At 41.2% G+C, this 21,634-nt stretch overlaps 1 long non-coding RNA gene across 1 annotated transcript; it reads left to right on the top strand.

Annotated features, from left to right (window-relative positions):
* Positions 1-3,823: 3,823 nt before the first annotated feature.
* On the top strand, positions 3,824-5,178 carry LOC148647127 (uncharacterized). Its single transcript, XR_015927761.1, has 2 exons — positions 3,824-4,793; positions 5,143-5,178. It is a non-coding gene; the product is annotated as an uncharacterized LOC148647127 (long non-coding RNA).
* Positions 5,179-21,634: the final 16,456 nt, after the last annotated feature.

Raw genomic sequence — 21,634 nt, forward strand, 5'->3', positions numbered from 1 at the left:
GGAACTGTGAAAAAGGAAGAGAGTTTTTAGTGTGGTTGGGGTGAAATGAGCTGTACAGGGGGTAGCTGTGTGAATCCGTGGGTTTGTTATAAACTGAAGTGGACAGTCGGGGGTACTTGATGTAGAAGTTGATGTCTAGAAAAGGAAGAGTAGTGGAAGATATGTTAACCGTATATTTGTGGGACGGGTGGAAGTTGGTGAAATGGTGCAGGAAGAACTCAAGCTGATTGTTGGAGCATGTGGCGGCACCGACGCATTCATCAATATATCGGTTGTAGAGGTCAGGGACATAGCCAGTGTAAGAAGCGAAGAAGCGTTCTTCTACCCACCCGACAAAAATATTGGCATGTGATTTATTCTTTTTTGTAATTTATTCAGCCTTTATATTCAATATATGTTATGAGATATGAGATCATTAGAGTTAACATATGTGAAATATATTAACTCTGATGTTATTAAGTCTTATCTTGGTAATACCTGAGTGAAAGATCAATCTTTCTTATCACAGCAGATAATTTCACAAATATATTCTACTAAGACTGATAGTTTATTATGCATGTTCTGGTGTTGTATCAATAAGTTCTACACCATGTATGTTGTGCTCCAGCCGCTATTAAGCCCTGCAGTGAAATGACAGGTTGAGCCCCAAGCGCAGGACTGCAGGGATCTTTGGGAGATCAGAGAGATGAGATGGAGGTGAGGCAGCGAGCAGGAAGCAGAGAGCGAGAGATGTGTGGGCTGACTGGGCTGGGAGCGAGTGAAGGCTGCAGTCTGCAGACTGGGACCTGTTTGTGGAAAAGGTGGGGAGACCAGCGCGAGAGGAGCTGTGTGGAAAGTAGACAGCAGGGTCACTGGGGAGAGTTTGCCAGGAAAAAACAGACAGAAGAATAGCAGGTTCTGTAGCAAGGCCAGCGGAGGACTGGGATCCCCAAGTGCTGGTAAGAGGACCTCCAGGGGAAGGTGAGTCTCTGCTTGTTGCTTGGGTACAGCCTCAAGGAAGACAGGTGGGATTAACTTGGTTTGTCCCAGCTACAGCCCTAAACTGAATATGTCTGGATATTCAGAATGCTGACAAAACGAGTTAAACTGCCTCAGTTTCATCAATTAAAAATCAATAATTAGTTTTGCGAAATATAGGATTTCGTGTGTTGTAGGAAGAATATCCACAGCGAGGGCGTCTGCACTCTGTACGAAGGCAGGCTGGTGAAGAAGTGGAGCCTAGATGATTCCAGCCTGGGCGCCTTTGCGCTCTTCATACCCTTCCAGCTGACAGATTATCACCAGGTCCTGCTCGTGTCCTTTCAGAGAGACTGCTTAGTGGGGGAGCATACCACCGTGCTCCACATGGGGATCGAGACGTCCAGGGAGTCCACCGTGAGGTCAGCCCGGCATGTGAAAAATAAAGCATCTGTAGAAGCCATTCCACATGTAAAGACAGAGTTTTAAAAAAGCCTGCAGGGTCTCTGGGCTCTTCTTTCCAAAGCACTGTGATCTCTACAGGCTGGAGGTCTGTATGCCCAGGCAGAGCCCCTCCAGAGGTCAGAGTCTCACTGAGAGTCATTCTCACATTTCCCTGGGCATGAAAATAAATCAGAGCAGTGTCTCCCAGCCCTGGGGCTACAGGAACACAGTCTGCTGGTTTCCATTCCAGCTGAGCTCTGCCCCTCCAGTGCATTTTCATAACTTCATTGATATTCTTGCTTGTTTACACTTTTATCACACTTCAGTTGTGCAGCGTCGGCACACAGATCTTTACACGACCTGTTTTTAAATTGTCAGCTTTTTATTCTGATTGAACAGCTCCTACTAGTTGATTAATTGAAGATGAATAGTTAGGTGGGAGCGATGTGGTATCAGACACGCCCACAGTGGGAGTGATACGTTATGAACCACTTTGAAGACAGACAAGGTATCAGACACACCCAGAGAGGTTTTTCCTTCTACAGATCCAATTGGGTGCATTTCAGGCATCAGAGTGAAACTCCAAAACATGTACAGCTCTGAAACCTATTACAAATCCGATGATCTCCAGTATGTATAATTTTTAATATGATTGTATTTAGTAAGAAACCAGGATGATACTCTATTTTCCTGCCAGGACCCACAAAGAGCCTGTTCTGTTCTGGATTTGAGGTGCTTCAGGGGGATTGTAGTGTTTGGAAAAATAACCTCTTTAAAAGCAGGAAACACAACTGGTGCTACAAGGGAATGTTTGGCTCTCTGATGGTTTTCAGGTTTTGCACAAGGTCAGTGAGTTCTGGAGATGGAAAATTATATTGGCTTAGAAAAGTACTGTACATTCAATGTACTGTTTCACAGTTTTCGCAATTTCTTTTCACAGAAAAGTAAAATCACTTTGGTGCCACCAGAGGGCAAACTCCCCCAGAGTCAATTCCTGAAGTCAGAGATGTTCTGTTCAATGTGCTGCTCTCCAGCCCAACATACTGTACAAAGTGCAGGAATTGAGGAGGGAGTTAATCATCGGTGTCACTGAACATTAAGAAGAATTAACTGATGTCTTATAATAGCAACTTACATTTTAAGCTTTAATCCTACAGTCCTGCTACAGTATGTCTGTACACACAGAGCCATATGCTGCTTTAACCAGACTCACCACACTCCACTCCATTCCAGCTATGTTGAGTGGAATAAGGGCTCAGCTGATTGTGTCTCATCCTCTGCTCCTTATAGGCATACCTTAAAACTCCACTTAAAACATGCTGGTCACAGTTAACCGTTTGGATACAGCCTCAAGGAAGATAGGTGGGATAAACTTGATTTGTTTGTCCCAGCTACAACCCTTAACTGAATACAGGTTTGTCTGGATATTCAGAATGCTGACAAAAAGAGTCCAACTGCCTCAGTTTCATCAATCAAAAATTAAAAATTGGTTTGCGAAATATACTGTAAGATTTAATGTGTTGTAGGAAGAATATCTCGGGCAGAATTCTTTATTTTAGTGACTCACTGTCTGGGTCTTACAGTATGTCTTGGAGAAAAGTTAAGTCATGATCTGGACTGTTGCAGTCACGTGGTTGGTAAAGTCCAATTTGCCAAGTTAGTCAGAGATAGAAGTGAAGCCAGTGAGTTTACCAATGAAATGAGTTGGTGGCTACATTTTAAGGTATGAAATCACAGCTGAGGACTGATTAGGATTTTATCAGGTCCATCAGTGAATGATCATGCTGAGGGTGTCTGAATGTCTTGGGCAGAAGGGCAATAGCAAACTGATGGGAGCCAGGCTGCACCAAATATCATAGGGTATTTCAGAATGAATAGTAATAATAGCATTGAACTAGCGGAGACTTTTTTTTTCTCCACAGGCAGTATGTGCACAGCTTCTTGTTCAGCTGCCGTGCTTCCTACTGCAGTTTCCATTCTTATTCACTGAGCAACCAGACAGCTCCTGCTCAGCAGCTCCATTGTCTGTCTTACCCCAGAGTTTCTCTGCTCTGCCACCTGCCCTTCCCCTCAACTATCAGCCAGCTTTCTGCACAGTATCAGCCTGTCTTCCACATCTCTCAGCTGGAGCTCCCTACACTTACCTTGCTGACACCCTGGGAAACTCCTGCACCTGCATTCCCACCTGACGGCTCATGCTGCTACCAATCTCCAGGACTTGTAATTAAACACATTGCATACCTACAGGCTCTATGGACTTGAGTAGAATCCATATTGCTTACAACCCATAAATCTGGGGTTCTTGATGCGATTCAATGGCAGTGGGTCTGGAACAGCCTTTACACTGACAATAAAAGTCCAGGCTAAAAATGTAGAAGATTATTACTGTGGGAAGATTGGATTCTACTCTATCCTGCAGAGATGCTGACTCATTAAAAAAGAGGCACATGTGTATAAAGATTCTGTCAGGAAACAGTTCTTTCCGGTCCCTATGCGGACGACACGATCCGAAAGGTGAAGAAACAATAGGGAAAAATATCATGCAGGAGTCAGTCAGGAGACAGGGGGGCATGTCCAAGGTGAGCAGGTGTCCAGGGGAAGTGAGTCCGGGGCTAACAATCCAAGCATAAATCCAAAAGGGGAATCCAAAACGGGAGGCGAAGTCCAAGACCAGGGTATCCATCCCAAAGAAACTAAAAACCAGAACCGGGTCGGGACCGGCGGGACAAGGAATCAGGAACAGGAAACTAAAACCATAACGGAGCCAGACGCAGCAGGACCCCGGGCTCTCACGAAACGGGATTCAATAAGAAGCCCTGAGCAATCGCCTGCGTATGGCTTTAAAGGTAGAACTAAAGAGGGGCTGGAATAAGAAACAGGTGTGGGGAATGGGACGGAACGAGGAAGGGCTGGAGCGCCCTTAAGAGGAGGAGTAGCGATCGTGACAGATTCAGAATTAAGATTAAATGAGAGAAACAGAAGAAAGCATTTTAAAAAAAGATTGGGTATAAAGTGTGGTTAGGGTCAGATAGTGTGAATTGTGTAGATATCTCTACGGACTAGAGTAGAATCCATATTGCATGCAGCCCATCTGTCTGGGTTTCCTGATTGATTCACTGGTGGTGAGTCTGTAACAGCCTTTACACTGATAATCACTGGAGTCCAGGCTGTTCTCTCAGCTCAGGCCTTTTCTCTCTGTGACAGTATTTGCATACAGGAAGGAACTTTGCATACTTGTGCCGCCTCACTGCTCCAAACACTTTAAGACACTTTAAGACTTTAAGACTGAAGTGTGGATCAGTCACTGTTCAGCCCTTTCAGAGCCACTGACACACACAGGATAATGATGCCTCTGATTATACTACTGGGGACACTGGGGCTCTTTGCTCAAGGTGAGGATTAAAGAAAATGCTTCTCTAATTTTATTATATTTATATTATTAACATTAATTTTACAACATTAACCTTTAAAAGTTAAAGTTTAAAGAACTGGATAAATTTAGAATAAATCTAAAATTTAAAGAACTTCAACAGAAGTGTAGCAAATTTATTTTCAGAGGCAAATATATTTACAAATCTGTAAAAAGTGTGCATTATAATTAATTATTGGCTAGGTGTTGACTTTAATATATTTTATGGTTTGTGGAGTATATAGCTGTTAGCATATTATGTAAACAAGCTTTACAGAAAAGAGTAAAATAGCTAAAAGAAATTAAATCCCTGTGTTTTGTCTTGTTTACAGAATCCAGTGGACAGGTTACTGTGACTCAGACTCCAACAGTGAAATCTGTTCTCTCTGGACAGACAGTCACTGTGAGCTGTAAGACCAGTCCTGCAGTGTATAGCAACAACTGCCTCCACTGGTACCAACAGAAAGCTGGAGAAGCTCCTAAACTATTGATCTATTATGCAACTACCCGTCAGACTGGGATCCCAGAGCGTTTCAGTGGCAGTGGATCTGGGACTGACTTCACTCTGACCATCACAGGAGTCCAGCCTGAAGATGCAGGAGATTATTACTGTCAGAGTGCTCACAGTGGTGGTGTGTTCACACAGTGTTACACAGCCGTACAAAAACCTCCCTCAGCAGGACTGTACAGCGACTGCACTGCTGCAGCTGGGACCTGCTGCAGGTGCACTTACAAGTTTATTACACTACTGTAAGAGATCATTTAACACCGTCACATTATTCAAAGAACTGTAATTATTCTAATTCTCATTTAAATCATTTTAAGAGTGAAGCTGTGAGGCAGACAGATACACAAACACAAACACTCACACACTCACACCAAGGTCCATATTCCCAGCAGCGGGGGCACTGTGGAGTTGGCTAGTTTTACCAGTCTGGCCGGTTGCTGTGTAAACGCAGTCAGACAGGTAGCTGGGTTCATCTGTGAATAACCACGTCATGCTGAACTTTAGTCTTTAAAAACAAAGTTTGTACACCGTTTGATTTCCTGGTTCTGGCGCAAGGTAGACAGGTGAGAGAACTTGGTTTGTCCCAGCTACAACTTATTTTTGAATATATTCGGACATGCAACATGTTGACATAAGAAAGAGTCCAACTGTCTTAGACAGCAAACATAGACAGTAAAAATAACAGTTGGTTCATGAACACTAGATTTCTTCTGTTGCAGAAAGAATATCTTGGACACAATTCTGTACATCACAGCTGATGATTGGCTGAGATGCTGTCAGGTTAAGTTCTGGTACCACCCTACTGATCTCCCACTGGTGGATCTTCTTTTGGGTGATGACCAGTGACCTTGGACCATTTGATCCTGACCAGATTGCTCTCTGCTAGACATTCAGCCACCTTTGGCAAACATCCGTCATGGAGAGTACTGGGTAATCACTGTCCTGAGAAAGACAAACTCATCTCCCTCACTTCCCCACACAAAGAGCACCAGGTCACTGTGTGGCTGAGATCACAGCATGAGAGCCATATGGAGCTAAAGACAGGGGCCTCTTCAGCTACATTCTTGTGCCCTTTCTGTTTGCTCAAGGCACACAAAGATTATTAGAAAAGTGTTAGAATGCTTCTGGTACTCCTCTTTCAATGTAGAAAGAACATGATGATCAACAGGAGACAAATTAAACAGGTATTACGATAAAAATTAAAATATTAAAATCATCCGACTGTGCTGTCAGAAACATTGTTTGAGGAGATTACAAAGTAAGATGGACCTTTTATTAAAAATAATTACTATGACTTCAGATGCGAGACACTGGTATTTATAGAATATCTGGTGAGTGGAAGGGTATTCAGAAACTAGTATTTTGTAGCAAAAACAAAAACAAAAAGTTAATAAAAGTTTGGTAGTAAGGGATATTCCAATAGAATCTGCTAATTAACTGTCAGAAAAATATTATTTAACTGCTTGAGACTGACATAATCTACAAGGTTGACAACAACACTTTATAGCTGATATATATTATGAGATATGATATAATTAGAGTTAATGTATGTGATATATACAGTGCCTTGCGAAAGTATTCGGCCCCCTTGAACTTTTCAACCTTTTGCCACATTTCAGGCTTCAAACATAAAGATATAAATTTTTTATTTTATGTGAAGAATCACCAACAAGTGGGACACAATTGTGAAGTGGAACGAAATCTATTGGATTTTTGAAACTTTTTTAACTAATAAAAAAATGAAAAGTGGGGCGTGCAAAATTATTCGGCCCCTTTACTTTCAGTGCAGCAAACTCACTCCAGAAGTTCAGCGAGGATCTCTGAATGATCCAATGTTGTCCTAAATGACTGATGGTGATAAATAGAATCCACCTGTGTGTAATCAAGTCTCTGTATAAATGCACCTGCTCTGTGATAGTCTCAAGGTTCTGTTGAAAGCGCAGAGAGCATCATGAAGACCAAGGAACACACCAGGCAGGTCCGTAATACTGTTGTGGAGAAGTTTAAAGCCGGATTTGGATACAAAAAGATTTCCCAAGCTTCAAACATCCCAAGGAGCACTGTGCAAGCGATCATCTTGAAATGGAAGGAGTATCAGACCACTGCAAATCTACCAAGACCTGGCCGTCCCTCTAAACTTTCAGCTCAGACAAGGAGAAGACTGATCAGAGATGCAGCCAAGAGGCCCATGACCACTCTGGATGAACTGCAGAGAACTACAGCTGAGGTGGGAGAGTCTGTCCATAGGACAACAATCAGTCTTACACTGCACAAATCTGGCCTTTATGGAAGAGTGGCAAGAAGAAAGCCATTTCTCAAAGATATCCATAAAAAGTCTCGTCTAAAGTTTGCCACAAGCCACCTGGGAGACACCCCAGACATGTGGAAGAAGGTGCTCTGGTCAGATGAAACCAAAATCGAACTTTTTGCCCACAATGCAAAACGATATGTTTGGCGTAAAAGCAACACAGCTCATCACCCTCAACACACCATCCCCACTGTCAAACATGGTGGTGGCAGCATCATGGTTTGGGCCTGCTTTTCTTCAGCAGGGACAGGGAAGATGGTTAAAATTGAGGGGAAGATGGATGCAGCCAAATACAGGACCATTCTGGATGAAAACCTGTTGGAGTCTGCAAAAGACCTGAAACTTGGACGGAGATTTATCTTCCAACAAGACAATGATCCCAAACATACAGCAAAATCTACAAAGGAATGGTTCACAAATAAACGTATCCAGGTGTTTGAATGGCCAAGTCAAAGTCCAGACCTGAATCCAATCGAGAATCTGTGGAAAGAGCTGAAAACTGCTGTTCACAAACGCTCTCCATCCAACCTCACTGAGCTCGAGCTGTTTTGCAAGGAAGAATGGGCAAGAATTTCAGTCTCTCGATGTGCAAAACTGATAGAGACATACCCCAAGCGACTTGCAGCTGTAATCGCAGCAAAAGGTGGCTCTACAAAGTATTAACGCAAGGGGGCCGAATAATTTTGCACGCCCCACTTTTCATTTTTTTATTAGTTAAAAAAGTTTCAAAAATCCAATAGATTTCGTTCCACTTCACAATTGTGTCCCACTTGTTGGTGATTCTTCACATAAAATAAAAAAATTATATCTTTATGTTTGAAGCCTGAAATGTGGCAAAAGGTTGAAAAGTTCAAGGGGGCCGAATACTTTCGCAAGGCACTGTATTAACTCTGACACCTGAAGAAGGCTCCACGGCCGAAACGTTGTGTTCTCTTTCTTCTTTTTTTCAGCATGGAATAAACCTATTACTTGTTCCTATATTAACTCTGATGTAATTACGTCTTATCTTGGTAGTCCTGAGTGAATGATCAGACTTTTCTATCAGCAGATCATTTCACAAATATATTCTATTAAGACTGATAGTTTATTATACATGTTTTTGGTGTTGCATCAATAAGTTGTACACCATGTATGTTATGCTGCAGCCACTATTAAGCCCTGCAGTGAAATGACAGGTTGAGCCCCAAGCGCAGGACTGCAGGGATCTTTGGGAGATCAGAGGGGTGAGATGGAGGTGAGGCAGAGAGCAGGAAGCAGAGAGCAAGAGATGAGTGGGCTGACTGGGCTGGGAGCGAGTGAAGGCTGCAGTCTGCAGACTGGGACCTGTCTGTGGAGAAGGTGGGGAGACCAGTGCGAGAGGAGCTGTGTGGAAAGTTGACAGCAGGGTCACTGGGGAGAGTTCACTGGGAATAAACAGACAGAGGAATAGCAGGTTCTGTAGCAAGGCCAGTGGAGGACTGGGATCCCCAAGTGCTGGCAAGAGGACCTCTAGGGGAAGGTGAGTCTCTGCTTGATCAGTGCTTTCAGAATGTTTAGAGAAAAAGCTTGTTTTTAATTACAGATAGGCCTGCCTTAAATACCCCACTTAGAACATTCTGGTCACAGTTGTCTGTCTGGGTACAGCCACAAGGAAGACAGGTGGGATAAACTTGGTTTGCCCCAGGTACAGTGCTTAACTGAATGTGTTTAGATATTCTGAATGCAACTTTATTCAGAGTCCAACTTTCACAGTTCCAATGATCAGTTAAAATTAACAATTGGTTCATGAAAAAGAAGATTTAGTTTGTTGCAGTAAGAATTTATTGGGCAGAATTCAGTTCTTCACCGACTCACTCTTTGGGTCTGGCATGTTGGAAAAAAGGTAAACCCTGATTTGGACTGCTTGCAGTCACCTGGTGGGTAAAGTCAGAATTGCCAAGTTAGTTGGAGAGAGAAGAGGAGCAAGTGAGTTTACCAATGAAATGAGCTGGGTGCTAACTGTTAAGATACAAAATCACAGCTGAGGATTGATTAGGATGTTATCAGGTCCATCACTGAATGATCATGCTGAGAGTGTCTTGGGCAGAAGGGCTATTTCCCCATAGCAAACTGAGGGGAGCCAGGATGTAATAGAGCTCTAATGTCAGAGTACTGATCTAGCGGTATATGCACTACAAGACTCACAGTGTGGATCAGTCACTGTTCAGCCCTTTCAGAGTCACTGACACACACAGGACAATGATACCACTGATTCTAGTGCTGGGGACACTGGGGCTCTTTGCTCAAGGTCAGGATTAAAGAAAATACTTCTCTAATTTTATTATATTTATTTTATTAACATTAATTTACCTTTAAAAGTTAAAGTTTAAAGATTGAATAAATTTAGAATAAGTAAAAAATATTAACAACATTTTTAACATTAATTTCCCAATATTAACCTAATATTAACCTCAGTTTTAAAGATCTTAGAATAAAATTAGAACAAACCTCAAATTTAAAGAACATCAATAGAAATGTAGCAAATGTATTTTCTAGGGCAAATATATATAATACAAATGTTTGTAAAAAGTATTGGTTCTCTATTTTTATTTTATTAACATTAATTTTACAATATTAACTAAAGTGTGAAAGAATAAATTTAGAATAAATCTACAATTTAAAGAACTTCAATAGAAATGTTACCAATGTGTATATAATAATAATAATTGCTTACACTTATGTAGCACTTTTCTGGACACTCCACTCAAAGCGCTTTACAGGTAATGGGGACTCCCCTCCACCACCACCAGTGTGCAACCGCACCTGGATGACGCGATGGCAGCCATAGTGCGCCAGAACGCTCACCACACATCAGCTATTAGTGGGGAGGAGAGCAGAGTAAATTTAGCCAATTCGGGGATTATTAGGAAGCCATGACTGGTAAGGGCCAATGGGAAATTTAGCCAGGACCCCTACTCTTCAAGAAACGCCCTGGGATTTTTAATGACCACAGAGAGTCAGGACCTCAGTTTTACATCTCATCCATAGGACGGCACCAGTTTACAGTCTAGTGTCCCCATCACTATACTGGGGCATTAGGACTGACATGGACCACAGTGTGAGCGCCCCCTGCTGGCCCCACTAACACCTCTTCCAGAAGCAACCTTAGTTTTTCCCAGGAGGTCTCCTATCCAGGTACTGACCAGGCTCATACCTGCTTAGCTTCAGTGGGTTGCCAGTTGTGAGTTGCAGGCTGATATGGCTGCTGGAGTATATATTTATATATTTATAAAAAGCATGTATTAATAATTCTTGTTGCTATTTCACTTCCAGTGTCCAGTGGGCAGATTGTTCTGACTCAGTCTCCAGCTCAGTCTGTTCTCCCAGGAAGCTCTGTCTCCATCAGCTGTAGAGCCAGTCAGCAACTACCTGCACTTGTACCTGCAGAAACCTGGTCAGGCTCCACAGCTCCTGGTTTATGTTGCAACAAACTGTCAGTCTGGGGTTCCTGATCAATTCACAGGCACTGGTTCTGGAACAGCCTTTACACTGATAATCACTGGAGTCCAGGCTTACGATGCAGGAGATTATTACAGTGGTCAGAATGGCTATAGTTATCCATTCACACTGTGATACAAGTCTGTACAAAAACCTCACTCAGCTCCACAGGAGCTGCTCTGGCTCATCAACAGCAACCACTGAGGACTGAGGCTGAGAACAACTGCAGAACTGCTACAATCACACTGAACAGAGCTGGGTTTGTACATCATTTATAAACGTTGTGTAATAAATACACAGAAATAATGTTTAGATGTATTTAGGTATTAAGCTTAATAGGCTATGAAAGTGAAAATTACAAATAAAATAATTTTAATTAACATAATAGATAATAAATATAATAAAATCAATAAAAAATGTTTTGCTTGGAAACCACACCTCCGGCACACTAACTCTGAACACTAAGGTCCCCCAGGGGTGTGTGCTTAGTCCATTGCTCTACTCCCTCTATAACCACGACTGTAAGGCCAAACACAACACCAACTCCATCGTCAAGTTCGCCGATGACACCACAGCTGTAGGTCTGATCACAGACAATGATGAGAGGGCCTACAGGGAGGAGGTCAATCTCCTTACAACGTGGTGTGATGACAACAACCTCACCCTCAATGTCAGCAATACCAAGGAGCCGATCGTTGATTTCAGGAAACAGAAAACCGGACATGCCCCTATCCACATCAACGGGACTGAAGTGGAAAGGGTCAGTAACTTTAAATTCCTTGGCATCCATATCACTGAGGACCTCACATGGTCTCTCAACTCCACCTGTCTGATCAAAAAAGCTCAACAGCGCCTGTACTTCCTAAGACGGTTGAAGGCTAAGATATGTCCCCAGATCCTCACTAGCTTTTACAGATGCACTACAGAAAGCACACTGACAGACTGCATCACAGTGTGGTATGGCAACTGCAGTACTGCTGACCGTAAAGCCCTACAGCGGGTGGTGAAAACTGCCTAGTCCATCACTGGGGTTGCCCTCCCATCTATACAGGACTTTTATGACAGATGGTGCTTGAGGAAAGCTCTAAGCATCATCAAAGACCCCACACACCCCAGCTACAGACTTTATGATCTGCTACCATCTGGAAAACGGTACCGGAGCATTCGGGCTTGGACTACCAGACTCGGAGACAGTTTTTACCCCTGCACTATCAAACTGTTAAACTCCCAGCCTCTCTCACTCTCATCTATGATCTGAACCTCACAGTGCCTTCTCTCTTACCAAAAACCCAAACACACATTGTAAATCTACCTCTACCATGCATGTCAAAAGCTCACTCCCCATAATTTCTATCCCTTTATTTCATTCTGTTGATGCATATTTTTGCACATAACCTGTTACCTTTTTGCTGTTTTGCACATTGCCTGTTGTTGTTTTTTTGCACATTGCCTGTTGTTGTTTTTGCACATTGCCTGTTGTTGTTTTTGCACATTGCCTGTTGTTGTTTTTTGCACACTGCCTGTTGTCTCTGTCTTTCTTTTGTTATACAATTGTTTTGTTGTTGTTGTTGTTTTTGTTTTTTTCTTTGTACTACTTATGTCCGAGAGCTAGCTAAATAACATTTCGTTATACCATATACCTGTATATGAGTATAATGACAATAAACTTGAACTTGAACTTGAACTTGAACTTGAATAATAAACATCACAGAAACCACTAATTGACGGATATTCAATGGGATGTTTAAGTAAAGGCAATCGATGGTAGATCAGTCAGGCTGTGAGTTCGGCCGGTTCGGAAAGTCCCCCTGGCTCAGGCCGTCTCTCGCAGGACAGAACCCTGCGTGGTGTCGGGCAGCTGGATAGATGAGTCTGTTTCATACCGGCAAGGAAGAAGCAGCGTCAGGCAGGACACCAATGATGACGAAGACCAGTTTTCGCCGCGGGCACGGAGCCCCTGGATTGGAGCACGCTGCTCAGAGAGGCGCCTTCAATGCGAACGACTGTCTCCGAGGCGGTTCCCCCTGGAAAGTGAGTCATGTTGCTCATGGTGTTGAACACGGAAACAGAGTGAAGTCACAGAGGGTGCTTCTCGCTAGTTGAGTATTTGCACTTGCTTTCCCAAAAGTTAAAAACCACAGCACTCGATTCGCTCACGAACTAAGGACTCGAGTGTTGATCAATGATTTCTAGTGGAACTTGATGGACGAGTCTGTTTTAAAATGGCGAAGAAGGAACAGCAGCCAGCAAAAGGCGTGTCGGATAATCTTCAATAACAGAACGTATAATCATCACCTTTTCTAGTAGGAGTATTTTTTTCTTTGCTGTACAGATGCAGCCATTCAAAGTGCGCGGTACAGACACGTACCGCAGGTAATTGGCTGCGGTATCGCGTATCATGACGCAAGATGACGCGGTACGTGATTGGTTGACCGACAGGGGCACTCGTGGTCCGTTGGTCTGTCGTAGAAAGACTTACTGTAAACGTCTTTACTGTGCCCGTTGTAGATATTGAATTTTACCACTGAAGGGAAATCTTAGTAGCTGAGCATAAAAAGAATAGGAGCATACTGTAACGCGTGTGAAGGCCATAAACGATATTAATTTTGGAACATAAACATACAGTATATGGCTGGTCTTGGTACTTTAAAGAAAAAAAATACACACCAGTATTCCATTTCTCCCTAAACATTTTAAGCTTGAAAGTCTTTAACTAACGTGATACCGGAGTCAACAAGCATAATTCAATTCAAGGTGTTTTATTTGCATGACAGATGGGTACAAGCAGTGTTGGGTATGTATATTATAACGCCTACGGCCGACAGGCACTGTGTAAGAGCCGGCGTACCAGAGCAGCGCACCGAGGGAGCGTCTGCATTTATAACTTAGTTTTTAAAATTAGTCAAGCAATATGAAGCATCTCCTTTTACTTTTAAGTCCCTTAAATACATTGAGCACAGCTTTCTCACCACTTAAGATTGCTTTTGATACCATCCTTACACAAAGCAGAAGGTAAATCTTCTGCCCCTTATGCAAAACCAAACCCTCCTCCCATCCCAGTTTACCCTCTTTATCATCCTCAAAATCTACCACGATTTTCAACTTAAAGCATTACTGCTTACTGGGTTTTTGAGGGGGTGGTGTCTTTCGCTGGAAATCTCGCCTGCTTCCACTACTCAACCCCCTCTCTGCCGGAGTGCTGGCTGTGACGAATTAAACCGGTTTCACAGGTATTCAAAGTAGGAAGTACAGTGTTAAGTGGTAGCTGGGCTACTCCCTCAATAGAATCGCTTTAACATGCTAATGCGTTGGTTTAACAGTACGCTGGGCAAACGTTCCGAGGTCAAATTCTTCCAGCACGGGGGTACCTTTAAAGCGGAGACGACGGCACCGAAATTTTTTGGCGCGCCTTCTCTTTAAAGCCCTGGCCAAATATGAAGACAGTACGTACAGTTATAATTCAAACCGAATTAAAAACTACACATCCCAGTTACCATGGTGGTGCTTGTGATCATTGCGTTTAACCAACGAAACAGGGCGAAAAATCAGTCACATGACTTTGGGGCAGAGTTTTTGAAAGCTTAACCTATCAGCAACAAAGCGAAATTTACACGATAGGCTACCTCAAACTGTCAGTTACACGACTGTGTATGTCGCTTAAGCCACAACTATTTGGCATTTTAGTTATGGAGGCGAGAAGACGCCCCCCCCCCCCCCCTCTCTGGGTGTCTGATTTGCCGCCATCTTTAACTGTTCAGTGTCCGATCCGGAGTAGATACGCGTACGAAATAAAGCTGATCCCAACTACAAAACATATTTTTGTGGTAAGAGGGCGCAAAACATCAGTATTTACTGCTATTAATTACTGTACGATTTATAGTTGAAATCTGAGCCTAGATATAAAGTTAGATATAAAGTTAAAATCTCGACAAAGCAATGTAGGAAATACAGAGAAAATAAATCCTTTCTGACATCTAAAATCAGTTTCGATCAAGGTCTCTAAAACGAACAAGAAAAAGAGGATTTTCGGAGGGCAATTATGCTGTGTTTATATAGAATAACTGATTTATAATCTAATTCACTATCTTTTGTTTCTTGTCCTACAAACTGTTATTATTGATCACCGAATTATTGTACTTGACATGACTTCATTCAGCCTTTCCTGAACGTCTATGACAGGCAGAGAGAGTGTTGTTTCTGGTGCGATCTTTTGCAGCTGACATTTCACTGTTTTAAACGAACAAGAAATTAGATTGCTCATAAATCACTTATTCTATATAAATACAGCGTAATTGCCCTCCGAAAATCTTCTTTTTCTTGTTTGTTTTAGAGACCTTGATCGAAACTGATTATATAATTATACGAATTACACGAATATAATTATATCTTATTAATTTCTTGAGAAAAGCGATTCTTTTAATACAGTCTTTGCTGTGCTCTTGAGGATCCTTGTGATATTTCGAGCTCTGGTTGAATGATAAGTGTTGCAGTTTAAATCATTTTCGTAGTTAGAAATTATGGAACGCTCTGTTAAAAGCAAGGGAGTTTTTATGTCCGTTGCAGTTCTTTTGCAACATGAATATAATTATACCATTATTAATTTCTTGAAATACGCGATTCCATATTATATTCCCTTTTAATCAAATTCTAAAAGTATGCTTGTTGACTCCCGTATCACGTTAGTTAAAGACTTCGATGCTTAAAATGTTTAGGGAGAAATGGAATACTGGTGTGTATGTTTTCTTTAAAGTACCGAGACCAGCCATATACTGTATGTTTAAGTTCCAAAGTTAATATCGTTTATGGACTTCACACGCGTTGCAGTATGCTCCTATTCTTTTTATGCTCAGGCACTAAGATTTCCCTTCTGCTTTATGTAAGGATGGTATCAAAAGCAATCTTAAGTGGTGAGAAAGCTGTGCTCAATGTATTTAAGGGACTTAAAAGTAAAAGGAGATGCTTCATATTGCTTGACTAATTTTAAAAACTAAGTTATAAATGCAGACGCTCCCTCGGTGCGCTGCTCTGGTACGCCGGCTCTTATACAGTGCCTGTCGGCCGTAGGTGTTACAATATACATACCCAACACTGCTTGTACCCATCTGTCATGCAAATAAAACACCTTGAATTGAATTGAATTGAGGGGGGGAATACTAAAGCCAATACTTGCTCAATACCCTCAATGGGCTTTGACGTGCAAATGCGTTGGTTTAACAGTCCGGGTGTGGCAAGCTTCCAATGTCAACTCGACTCGATTGGAAGACAATGAATGTATTTTAGCCCTAAATGAATTAATAGCAAACGTGGTTTACATAAAATACATTTTTCCAAGAAAGTTTATAATAATACGATCTATAGTTGAAATCTGAGCCTACTGTAAATATAAAGGAAAAGCATTTTCAGAGAGCAATCACGCTGTGTTTATGTAGAAAAAGCGATTAGGTTTATGAGCAATCTAATTACCTATTTGCTTAAAACGCTATATAAAATAAAGTTTATGTAGAGATGAATGATCAGTGTCGCAGTTTAAATAATTTTTGTAGGAGGGCTTGGACAGATTCCAAGTGCATTTTTGCAATTTACGTTGCATTGTCCAATGTTCTGTTGTAATACAGGCTAGAATACAGTTACAGTAGTCTAAGCTTTATCAGCCTATTTAAAATAATTTTTTTGAATCCCCGGCGGAACACACTCCATAGGAATCAGCTTTTATACAGTATATCGCCTTTAAACACATATATTTAAACACGCGTTTACGATTTAAATCAAAACGCGATTCAAATCAATATAAATGTATATTTTGTAACGCATAGGTGACTATTCATTGTTATTAAAAAGACTTAAATTCGATCATGTCGTGATATTTAGAAATATAAATTTGTTTGGTGCGAGTGAGGTTTTATTTAATCTCTGACCAAGGGAAACGTTTCATTTTTTCAAAGAAATGTTTGTTAAAAAATAAAATCATAGTTCCATGGGATTCAATCACAGACCATGTGACATGGGAGTCAGGAAACTAACACACAGCGCCACCGGATTTAATAACGCAAAATAAACACTATAAAATAATGTGACTAGGCACAGAAAAAGTTTACAGCACAGTACAATAATAAATGCTGACCATGACTTTAGAAGCATAAATTACCTTACACTCAATTTAAACACAAGCTGTCTTTCTGTATGAACCTCTAAGCTGGTTCATACAGAAAACGTAGAAATGTATGTTTATGTTCCAAAATTAATATCGTTTATGGCCTTCAAACGCGTTACAGTATGCTCCTATTCTTTTTATGCTCAGCTACTAAGATTTCCCTTCAGTGGTAAAATTAGATATGAATATTCAATACTTAAACGGGCACAGTTAAGACATTAAATAAACATATATTTACTGTATACAGTACAGTTTGCATACGGTAATATGTTTATGTTCCTAAATCAATCTCTTTTATGAGCATGTGAAAGGCATGGTGAATCACTGTACTTTGCATGATTGGAAACAAATGCGTGATTGCGAAATGCTGTGGTGTTACTTTTACAAAGACGGTCAATGAAAAAAAGAATGTTGACCAGGGCAATACTTTGAGTTTACACTTACAGCTTGTCCAAGGTCATTCATTATTAATACTATTAGTAATATCTTCGTTAAATACTGATGGCCACAGCTCAAACATGAGAGGTTGAGCTTTATTAGCTCCACCTTGCGGAAATTCCGGATACTATTATTTTGCTTGTCGTATTATAGGAGAATTTACGGTAACTAGCGGTATTTACCGGTAGCTTGCGGTAGACTGCGTACAGCGTACCGCAAAATAATGAGGTATCGCTCGCGCATTTTGAATGGCTGCATCTGTAAGTGCTTCGCACACGCCAGAGCTTGAGAAATTAGAACACATGTATACAGCGCACAAATAGAGACCAAAAACTCCAACTCACTGGAAAAATAGAAAACAAAGTATCAGGCACCTGTAAAACAATAACTCCTCAAACATAAAACTTAAAAATATACCAAAGAAAATTTGAAGACTGTTTCCTAGTGACGGAGGCGTCATGACTGACAGATGTCAGATTTTCAGGGTGGGAACATGAGGTCACAGACTCGGATCGGGAAACATGGGATCTCCACACATGTGCACTCACATACCATTTACACAAACTCCTGTCCTTCCCCTCAAGTCACAGGAGTTAGCAATGTCCTTGACATTTCCTAACTCTCCCAGACAAGTTCCAACTATCCCAGCATGCTCTCCAAGAGCTGACATCACCAGCCCCACTGCTTGTCTGCTCAGTGCCCAACACTGCCTGATGAGGGCACTACAGACATATTCTTCAGATTTCGGATCGTTACTGTACTGTGATCCTTTATGAGGTGTATTCATTTCCTCCCTTTCTAGCAACTGAAAGTTTCAATATCCAGTAAATATTGCTGCAATTGAACCCATGCGTTCCCCAGTTTCCACTGAAGGTGTTGTGTGATTCCTACTCTCCCGGGTGTAATTCCTCTATCTCTCTATAATTACTGTATATCTTTGTGTATTGTACATTATTCTTTCTGGTGTGACAATAATGGACGTGCTCTAGTTGAAGTAGCAGTACTGCAAATAAGATATGGAGTTAACCCGTGGTGAGCACACAGCTCCGAGCTAAACTAGTGTGCCACTTTAAAAACCAATTGCAACAAACTTGACCGCTGAAATTAGTCCACAGCACAGTACTAAACTTGTTGCAACAAATCCAAAATAACACCTGTTGCCCTCTAGGGTTACTGAAATAAGGGACTAAATTAAACCATCTCTTCACGTGGTTTGAGCAGTAATAGTACTTAGCAGCGTACTAAGAGGAACACTGGATCACATTAGAGCAAAAACATGAATATACTGTAGAACGTTCCTGGCTGACATTGGACAGGATTGATACTTCTTCTTAATTCTTAATATTTTAAAGATAATTTAAATCATGTTTACCAAACAATGTTTTCCCTGGTCACTATTAGTTTGAAAGGACATTTCCCATAGTGGAATTCTTTTCTCCTGGAAAACAGTATGCGGTTGGGTCAATATTACAATGCTCTGCCAGAATTACATAAACACATACTGGAAATCTGTCTATTACAATTAAACAATACTGGCTTCCTTTACAGCAAGGAAATGGCACTTTGAATCCAATTGGAATTTATTCATATGGACCCTAAACCATGTCCATTGTCCCTTTTTTGACCCCAATAGGCTTTGAGTTATGTTTTGAACATATTGAACACTGTCGACATAATGCATTAATGCATCCATATCTTTATCAATAGATGGATACCATACAAATCCAAATGTATTATTAAACAACAAAAATATTAATATATTTCAGTTGGACTGGTAATTGTTTTTACTTTGCAGAAGAGTAATTGAGTAGTAATACATCTAAAGTTATTTGATTTTAATTTGAGTGGTTCTAAAGTAAACCTAGAGAGCAATATGTGTGATTGAATGTTTCTAATGTAATCAGTTTAGAGGTGTAAATTATAAGACAATACTAAGTTGGACCTTAGAAGTGACCGGTGCTGCCCACTTTCAAAACTCGTTCATTACTTTCAACAGCTAGTTAGGAGGAATGAGTGTTCTGTGACATGAGTTCTGAGATGGCAGAAGGGAACTGTTGAGAGGTGGTAGTTACAGTGGCTGAACCACTAGGGGTCACAGGGAGCCCATCACTCATGAACGGCTGACAGTAGTATGCAGTTCTCTCAGCTGGGTGAGGTCAGTGGGGCCCGACTGATGAAGCTCTCTGAACTGTATTAATGACAGATGAAGTATTAATTGATGGTGTATTGCAGAGTTTTAAATATAACTGTATATATGCATGCTTCAGACTTTGTAAAACATGGTTTAAATAACAATGAACAGAGGGAGTCAAGTGTTGCTTTAACCAGACTCTCCACACTCCACTGCATTCCAGCTATGTTGAGTAGAATAAGTTAATCTGATTTTCTCCTTACATCAAGGGGTCTGGCTGGGCTCAGTGTAAAGTGACTCAGGACAAAGGAGATTTAAGACATGTGTTTATATTTCCCTCACCTTTAAACAATTGGTGAATCACAAAATGGTGGAATTAAATCCATTTTAATAAAAACATAAATGTCAGAGAAGGAGGCTTCAGTGGTCCAATAACAAAAGCTCTGAAACTCAGAGCTGGGGACTGGGGTGATACCCATTATTAATCTCAGTCTGCTTCTTAAGAGAAAGACATCATGGAGTTCTGTCTCCTCTGAGCTCTGGTAGGAAACTAAGTAAATTTGCATAGAGTAAGTTCAAACACATTTTTTGCTATTGTTTGAACACCATGGGCCAAGTGCTACTTTAACCAGACTCTCCACACTCCACTCCATTCCAGTTGTGTTGAGTGCAATAAGGGTTCAGCTGGTTGTGTCTGCTCCTTATAAAGCTGCTCTCTGTCTAGTCCTGCTGTCCTGGGATAGCAGTTAATGTGTTAATGCTCAAGTGCAAGTAGACAAGTGTGATTCGAACCGACAGATGAAGTTTTCAGAGGCCAAACCCACAAGTGCTTTCTTATTTAAAATCCAGTTGAAATGTGCATCATGTAAAGGCACAAACAGTACTTTAGAGTCTGCTAGGGCAGGTCCTGTTGTAAATAACTGCAACCAGAATCTGAGTAGGACGGAACTTTAAAGATCACTTCGAAGTGTTTCTCATAAGCTGAAACATCTTGATAAACTGATTTTCGTCTGTTCTGATACCCACAACCTAGTGAATCTGATTTGCACCTAACAGCATTTTCGTATGGGTGCAATCCCTTTTCATCAATTTATACACACAGCATACATTATTTATTCTCTGTGTAATTTAAATCAGGACTTTACAAAAGGGTTTGAAATGTCATATAAGGTGTCCTTGGCATTCAGCTGCCCTGGGTGTCGTAAGAACTGCCTAGACCCTGTGCAGGTACAAGTACCAACAGACTAGGAACTAGAGTAATAACCAGAAGACTATACTGAACGCACAGACAAAGTACAATGACAGGCCAAATTCAGAAACCAGGAAGGCAATCTGAGGGACAAATAGGAGAAAAGGTATTGAAATGTAAACACAGAGGCACCAGGAGAAAACTACTGTATGAAAGAAAAAAGAAAAGGACAATGAGCTGAAACCGGACAAGGGTTAGGAACAAGCCTGAATATTATGAATATTATTTTCACATACACTCGTGCATGCGCACCAACCAACACACTGCTGGCCATGACATAGAGGAGCAGGGATGTTACTTTTCATGATGTGTGCATCTACTGTGCTCCCTACTGGTGATCCATAGTGTTGTCGGGTTACAGAGACTGGAATTATGGATAATCTAGGTCTCTATGACTTCTGGAATGCTTACATTCACACACTTGTGATATTATGAAATGATATGTAGCTGTGTTATTTTATTGTTCGCAAACATTTATTTTGCAAAAGCATGAGATAGCACAGTAATACTTCTCCAAAGTGTCAACAAGCATGGAAGGTCACAGATGTCTACACATCGTGATTTTGAGCCACTTATAGAATAT

Source organism: Lepisosteus platostomus, chromosome 16, assembly GCF_059453375.1.
Source record: "Lepisosteus platostomus isolate fLepPlt1 chromosome 16, fLepPlt1.hap1, whole genome shotgun sequence".
NCBI classification, from domain to species: Eukaryota; Metazoa; Chordata; class Actinopteri; order Semionotiformes; family Lepisosteidae; genus Lepisosteus; species Lepisosteus platostomus.